The following is an 8,390-nucleotide window of genomic DNA, read 5'->3' on the forward strand; positions in this document are numbered from 1 at the left end:
AGGGTAGTATTGGAAAAGAGCAGACAGTGAATATTCTGATGCCATCTATGTTGTCTATGCCAACAATTAGGATTGCTACCTATTTTCCTAATGAATTCTACTAGGAACACAAGAACCACACAGGTTTATCTTCTCTTGAGCATTCCAGGCTGACTTTCCTCTGGCTGTGAGTGAGGGATGAGTGGCTGTGGGCGTCAAGACACAAGCAAGAATGGCTGCAGGGCATCTTCCCAGCACAGTGGGGGCCAACCCTGGCTGGCCTGGAAGACCACCATGGGGAACCACAAAATTTCATTTTTATTTCACACTATGATGTGTTAACGTCATCCCCATTATATGATAGGTCAATTGAGCACAGAGAAGTTATGTAAGATTGCACAGCTGATAAGTTCCAGAGCTGAAGTTTGCAAGGCCAGGCAGTCTGGTTCTGGGCTCTCCTTTTTTCTATCAATATTAAACCTTTTAAGGGTTTTATATTCCTTAAGTTCTTATATGGTTCACTGCCTTCTTTTTTACTGTGCACTGATTATTTGTCATACCCTTTTCTGTGGTACCAAATTCTCTGAATATGTAAAATCTTCCAAATCTCTATTTTCCCAGGTATCTTTCTCTTGGAATCCTCCACTTCCTTCTTTTCAACTGGACAAGTTGCTCTCCAGGCCCATTCTTGTACCTGGAATCCTGGAACCTTCCTTAATCAGTTTCACAGGTTGTGTGGCATGTTTTTCTCTTTCTTTATTTGCTGCAAGAAAGAGGACTGTTTGCTGCAGCACATCCTCAAGCAACTTCCTTTTTTTCTTACCTCAGACTCTATCCAACTCTATTCACCACTTGGACATAGAATTCTAGTTTGAAAATAGTTTTCTCTCACAATTTTAAAGCTTTGCTCCATTTTTTCTCAAATGCCCAGTGTTTCTGATACCAGTCTGAGTTTCATTCCTTTGATAGCAACCTTTCTTTGTTTCTAGAAGTTTCCAAGATTTACTCTTTATACTTGATGTCCAGAAATTTCACTACGATGTGTGTGGATCTCCTTCCACACATTATGTTGGGCATTCTGTAGACCATTTCCATCTAAATACTTGTGTCCCTAGCTCTGGGAAATTCTTTGTTTTTTCTGGAACTCCTGTTAGTCAGACATTGTGCCTCCTGGATCGATCCTTCATGTCTCTTATTTTTTTCACATTTTCCATCTCTTTGTCTTTTTCCCTTACCTTTTGGAAGATTTCCCTGACTTTGTGTTTTAACATTTAATTGAATTTTTAATTTCGCAGCCATCCTTTCAGTTTTCAAGAGCTCTTCGGTGTTCTCTACATAGCAGTTTGTGATTTTCTTGGCTGCAACATCTCCTCAAAGCATTCTGCAGAAGTTTTGAAAACTGCTTAGTACCTGAACTAGTTCCCTTTAGAGTCAGTTTTAGCATTTTTTACTGTACACTTTCTCACAAGTTTTCCTCTCATTTCTCCCCAGGGACTCACTCATTTTTTAGGATAAAATAACAGCTGATGGGGAGCTGTACAAATAACATAATGACTAGTGAACTTGGTCTCATTGTTATCGTAAGGTTGAAGGCACTGGGGGGAGGGGTGAGCACGTCAGACACTGATGATGTGCCAAAGTCCCCGGCTGCTGCCCCCTCCCAACCTGAAAAATGTGCCTTAGGCTAGCCAATCCTCTTGCCGCTGTAAATCTAAGCTCTGCCTTCTTCTACCTTCTTTAAAAACTCGCTGCCTGTCTACTTTCACGTGACTTCCCTGGCCTGTGATAGGAAGGCCATGGAACCTTGCCCGGGGGGGTATTCAAATAAATTACCTGGCCCTTTGTTGCCTCTCTTCACCTGCTTGTTTGAGCTAAAATTTATCTTACATTTGGTGCCGAAACCCGGGGGAAGTAGTGTGAGTGCGGGGCCCCAACCAGCCACCAGCGGCTCCACCCCCTCCTTCCCTGATCCAGGACCTCAGCCTGCTCTCTGCTGCATGGACTATTTTCTGGTGAGTCCCTCAGTTTCCCCTGGTCTGCTTCCCTTCCTAACTCTGTTTCACCTGGTCCGTTAGAAATCGTGCGTACCTTCAGGTCTTGGGTATTCAGCCCATCCATTGTGAGTATCCAGGATACTCGCCCCTGGCCCTGTGGTGGGGGAGACACCCCTCACCCAGGCTCCCAGGCCATCTCCTCTGACTTGGTGCACTTGGAACGCTGGGCGCTACTCTCAGCGGGATTAGTTGGGGGTGACACAGACATGGGGAACCAGCCCTCAAAAGCGGAGGCCCAGACCCTGTTGCAGTGTCTCATTTCTAATTTGGCTACTGTATATTTGTCCCGGGAAGTTCCCAAACGGAAGCTAGTCTTTCTTTGCTCTGAGGCCTGGCCTCAGTATCCCTTGGACAACCAATCACACTGGCCCCTTGAGGGAACTTTCAATTTTAGCCTCCTCACCACCTTGATTAATTATTGCCACTAGAGCGGAGAGTAGAGTGAAATCCCATATGTGCAGCCTTTTTGGACTTTGCACCCCTGCCCAAACCTTTATGTAAACATTAAATAACTCAGGTTCTACTGGCCCAATCTCCAGTTAAATATTGTCAGCTTCTTACTCTGCCCAGTCCTTCCTTTTCAGATCCGCCAGAAAACCTTAGTCACCCACCTCCCTCAGCTCGCAATCCTCTCCCCATCTCTCCACCACCATCTCTAAGTCCTTTGTTTTCACACGTGTCACCTCCATCTTAAAGTCCTACATTCTCAACCATGCCTTTGTCCTGCTCTCCTCTTTCCGTGGCTGCACCACCCCCTCCCCCTCTCCTTCCGCCTTCACTGCCCTCTTCCTCCACCAGAACACGCTCCTCCCGCCCTCTAGTTCCAGAAGCCACAAACAAGAAGCTGAAGAAAAACAAAGCAATTAGATATCAGTAACTCAAGTCTTTATATCAGTTTGTCTATCTGTGTATATGTTTTTTATGTAGAAAGTGTTGCTGACTATAGTTGTTGTGTCTCAGTTTGTATGTTTGTGTGTCTAGGTGTGTAAATGAAAAATATTTTCCTACCTCCGCATAGTAGTAATACAAACTGATTTAAAAACAAGCGCTTGTGAAAATTAGGCACTCTAAAACTTCCAGGAAATCTGATAAAAAATGTTAAGCATTAATGCTAATTTGAATTTGACTGAGGCAAGCATGTCCTTGTTATCAGCTGCCTAAGTTTACCTAGTGTCATTTAAGTTGATGTTATCTGCTAAATCTTTTAAGAATAAATGCCTAAAGGCTTGGCTTTGTCTAATATTCAGTAAAGGTCTTGTAAATAACCTAGCATAGTTAAAAAATAAGTAAACTAAATAAGTGTAGCAAATAAATCTCAGTATCAAGTACACAGCAAAATTAAAATTTTATTTTCAGTTAAAAAGACAAAATTTTCTTAACTGTTAATCTGCTCTTAATATTTAAAAACTACAATGAGTTCTCTGTTTTATCAAAGCAGTTTCTCATGCTTAAAGTCTCAATGAATTGTCAGAATATTTTTAAAAATGAGATCTAAATATTAAAAGGACTAAAAGCTAAACTTTGCTAACAACTGTGCAACCTTCTTTATTTACCTTTGAGTTATTTTGTTGTCATTCTAGTTAAATAGATAAGTATTTCTTCATGGCAACCTATAATCCTATTTAAGCAAGTACCAAAAAGAAAAATCAAATTCAAAAAGGTACTTTTACCTCTAGTTCACTCTAATATTTTCCACAGGGCCCCTGGAACATGTCAGAATTTTTTCTCCTCATTGAGGAAAATATTTGGCTAATTTGGCTTATTTACCTGATATATAATTACCTGCTTAATTACCTGGAAGGCACTATCAAAGGGAATGATGCTAAACTTTGTTACTAAATATTTTGTGTTACAGAAATATCCAAATTTCCTTATGTCAACTGTCTTACAGTAAGCTCTCATCAGATCTTTAACCATTGTCATTTGTAAGTCTTTTGTCATCTATACTCACATAAGATTAAGTAAACTAAGGAAGATAATTTGGTGACTTTTTGTTTCAAATGTTGTTGATAAAGTGTTTTAAGCTTTTTCTCTTAAGCTGACAACAGTTTAGTAAATGACTGCCTTTATAAACAGAATTGAAACTTTATCTTTCTCTCTACCCGATCTCTCCAGAATTTAAAAAATCTCAGTAACAATTTTTATATTTCATGGCAGTATGTTTATTTGCACAAATTCAACAAGAATCTGCTTTCCTTGTAAGAGGACCAATTAAAAACACTGGTTATATTACCAAGGCTTTGACTGGAACATCATACCTGAGAGACACATGTACAAACTCAGATATGAGCAGCTTTAAGGAACTAAAGTTGACTATATAAAACCAACAAAGCCCCTTGGAAGAACTGGCCTGGTACCTTGCTTACAGGGTTCCCAGCAGCCTTACCAGGTGAGTAAGGAAGGTCACTTCCTGGCAGGTGCAGGAACCTCAAGATGTCTTGGAGACCTCGAGAAGAGAGAAATTCACCCAAATCTACAGGCACTGCAGGCAAAACCTAATGGCAAGTCTGGATTGGCTTTCTGGCCTTGAGAGGCCTTTAAAAGTTCAATCTGAAATTCCTTACAAAAAGTTCTAGCAAAGCACATTTAAAAGAGCCTATGGATGGAATCAATTACTCTTCTTGCTGCACTTATGCAAATAATAAAGCCAAGTGTTAATTATTTTCTTAATCTAGCTACTTCTAATAAAAACAAGGGTGATTTTAGAGAAAAGTATTGTTTCAATAATGCAGTCTTATCTATACTAAATCAAAATACTAGTCATTAAAATGTAAACTCAATCCAAAATTTTAGTTTCCCCATAATACCTAGTTGTAATTCTCAAACTCTTCATATTTCTAATTCTCATATTCAGCCATGCATTCTTAATCTCATCAAATTTGTCTTTCCAGAATAAAAGCACCAACTTTCTGAAGCCCTCTCAACTAACCAGTGATAGAGACCTAACTACACCCTTTACTGCATCCCTTCTCAGCATGAAGCAGCCAGAGCAGTCGTCGCCCCTTTTCCCTGGCAGCAGCTAGAGTCTCTATCTGTAGAAAAAAAAAATGAGACAAAAACCATAAGTTTAGATGGAGTGAAGTGAGAGCCTCTAAAGAGGGCAGGGTGAGATATTTGCAGTCAGAACAATGTAACTACATGCTATGAAACCCCACCCCGCCACGACGCCCCTTGTCAGCCAAGAATAGCCAGTTCAAGTCGTTACCCATTATGACCAAAAGGCTGAAATGTAAGGTTGAAGGCACGGGGGGGGGGGGGGGGGGGGCACGTCAGACACTGACGATGTGCCAAAGTCCCTGGCTGCTGCCCCCTCCCAACCTGAAAAATGTGCCTTAGGCTAGCCAATCCTCGCGCCACTGTAAATCTAAGCTCTGCCTTCTTCTACCTTCTTTAAAAACTCGCTGCCTGTCTACTTTCACGTGACTTCCCTGGCCTGTGACAGGAAGGCCACGGAACCTCGCCCGGGGGGCATTCAAATAAATCACCTGGCCCTTTGTTGCCTCTCTTCACCTGCTTGTTTGAGCTAAAATTTATCTTACAGTTATGGGGTAAGGAGTTAGTCTTTCCACTGGGAGACTCCAAAATGCCAGGTTGCCAAGCCCACCAACTTCATGAGTGGCTATGTCATAGGCCAGGGAAGTCAGCTTTTTCCATCCCCCTGGCCCCAGTGATTGTTCAAAATAGGCACTTGGTCCAGTAAGACTCAGTTCTGTGACTTGCATTGGAACCAAAGGGGAAAAGACTCTCTTTCTAGTGGAATTTATTGACTGAGAACAATGCAAATCTGTTTGCCAGAGTCCACGGTGTGTAGGATATCTGCCTAAGACGCAAGTCCACAGAGGAAAGCAGAACCCAGAGATGAAGAGGAACACTAGTTCTTGGATCTGGCTATACCTGAAGCAAGCCCAAAGTTTGGTTGCATGAACCAATACATTTTCTGCCCCTTGTCTTCTTGAGTTTGAAAAAATTTTCTCCTTCTTGCCATCAAAAGAGTCCCAAATAAGAGAATGAACCAGTCACCTACTGGCCTTCAGTAAGTCCCCCCACCTTTAAAATATTAATTTCTTCTCCTGCATAATGATGGTGATGATTCCTCCCTCAAGAACGGTAGGGGACTGTGTAAGAGACTGAGTGCAATCACTCTTTAAAACCTGGAAGGTGTTACATAATGTAAGCAGTCGATACTGGAGTGACTCATTCTTTCATAAACCCTTTGGTGGGGTAGGTTATTCTTTTCATTTTTTTCTAAGCAAAAGAATTGCTGTATCTTTGTCTCTTCAAAAAACAAAATCCTCAACCACAGTAAACTGAGTTGGGCCTGCCTGCTCCCATGTGAGGAGAAGGCTTAGGTGAGAGGTGCTTCTCTGGGAGGAGGTGGAACAGGTGACTTTCTCAGTGAGTGAGTGTTCACTGCTTTGGACCTAGGAAGGGCCATGGGGTCTCTGGGTTTGTTACTGAGATTTAATCAGACATAAAACTCTGATTTCCTGCCTGAACCCCTAGCCATAAAATCACAGTTTATTGTAGCCTCCAAACACCATTGGTCACCAGGCCCCATTCTCCATGCCTGTGGGGCTGGTTAATGAGCATACAACAAAGTCCTCCTGGAAAGCATTTCCCTCCCCTCTGTTCTTGCCTGCTGGCCCCTCTGACTTCCTCCCCATTTGTGGCCTTGATGGCTTTTCTAGAGCAGAGGCCTAAGCAGCAGCCTTGCCCCCAGAAGCAGGCTGGGGCTCTGTGCTGGGAGCAGTAGTCTCAAGCCCAGCATGTCTGACCTTGAAAGTAGAACATCAACCCTCTCTCCTCACCACACAAAGCTCCAGTGGGCCCATCCTCAGAGCAGGGGGACAACAGGAGCTGTTGGCCCCAATAACAAGGAGGCCTCGCTCAGGCCGCACCAGGCAGCCCCACTGTGGGAGTGCCCTTTGGGTGGAAGGTCGCAGAGACCTAACCCACACCCTCACCCTCTCTCTTAAGGACCCAGCCTCCTTTGGTGGGCCTGGGGTTGCACCCTGTCTGCGCACACAACCCTCCACCTCACAGCTTCTGTGGCCTCCTCTGGAGTCAGTCCTGTTTTGTGTGTTCCCATCAAATGGGGTGCTAACCACACACTTCAAGCAAGGGGGCTGGCTGAGGTGCTCGTCGTGGCTTACCTGTCTTCCTCTGCTGGGCTGAGGAAACCTTAAGGGCACCAAGCATGTTTTATTCATCCTTTACCTCCAGGCACCTAACACAGTACCAGGTCTGGGCCAGGTACTTGATGCCTTTCTGAGGAAGGAAGAGATGGAGAAAAGGAAAAAGACAAAGGAAGAAAGAAGCAAGGAATGGGCTTCTGCGACAGACCCACTGAGTATTCCAAGGTGTCTGGGGTATTGTTTATATCCTGGATTGTATTTCTCTGAGGATATGAGAAAGAGAAAGTTTGACGTACAATCAAAGATATAACAGGCAGGGACAACAGGACAGTGCTCTGCCTTGTAAGCAATAAGTTCCCTGTCATTTTTTTTTTATTTCTTTGACATATCTTCTTGTAGAGTAACATAAGCATGTATAGGTTTTAAACTACTAATTAAATTGCGCACATATGTTAACATAATAGGAATACAGCTACATAACAAAAGCAGACCTACAATTACCAGCCATATCCACTGAAACCAAGAAAACCAGTTAGGTACCCTAGGCATTTGTGAAAACTTATCAATGGTATGATGGATATAAGTTCCCTGTCATTTTAATAGACAAGGGACAGAAACTCATCTTAACCTAGTTGTAGCAAAGCAGGAAATACCGACCCAATGGAAGGAGAGACAAGGGCAGAATAATCCTGAGGGTCTGGTGGACCCACGGTACAACAAACAGGATCAAGAGCCTTTCTTTGCATCTCTCCACATTTCCTCCTGACCTCCCATTCCTCCAAAATCCTCTGGCAGGTCTGGAGGCCCGTCCTGAAGCTTGGAATTTCACAGGAAAGGAAATTCTTCACTTTTCTAACATTCATGTATAAAATCCTAGAGGAGCCTGGAGGCTCAGCTGGGGTGGTGCGCCCACCTCTTGGGCCAATCCCAGACGGCTGAGGGAGGCAGAGCATGTGGTCCATCTTTTCATGAGGAACATGTGGAGTGGTGGCAGAAGGAAATCAAAGGGAAGGCTGCATGTCACTGTGAGACAGGAGGGGAGGAAGCACTAGACAAGTACCCTGAGTACTTCCGGAAGATGCTGTGGGGGAATTTCTGCCAAGGAGGAAGATGGCCTGGACATGCGGGGCGCCCCTTTCAGGTGCTCTCCCTGCTGCACACATCATGCTCTGTGGCTGGGTGGCCGCCCTGCTCCCTCTACCTGACCTGCCTCTCCGGGGCT

The 8,390-nt window shown here is 43.7% G+C and overlaps 1 long non-coding RNA gene across 2 annotated transcripts; it reads left to right on the forward strand.

Moving 5' to 3' along the window:
- The first annotated feature begins 1,652 nt into the window (after window positions 1–1,652).
- On the forward strand, window positions 1,653–7,188 carry LOC108407687 (uncharacterized). Of its 2 annotated transcripts, XR_001855787.3 has the most exons (3): window positions 1,743–1,991; window positions 4,925–5,262; window positions 5,829–7,188. It is a non-coding gene; the product is annotated as an uncharacterized lncRNA (long non-coding RNA). The 2 variants fall into 2 exon arrangements; XR_012122691.1 differs by lacking the exon at window positions 5,829–7,188 and having other exon boundaries at window positions 1,653–1,991; window positions 4,925–5,542.
- Window positions 7,189–8,390: the final 1,202 nt, after the last annotated feature.

Source organism: Manis javanica, chromosome 11, assembly GCF_040802235.1.
Source record: "Manis javanica isolate MJ-LG chromosome 11, MJ_LKY, whole genome shotgun sequence".
NCBI lineage: Eukaryota > Metazoa > Chordata > Mammalia > Pholidota > Manidae > Manis > Manis javanica.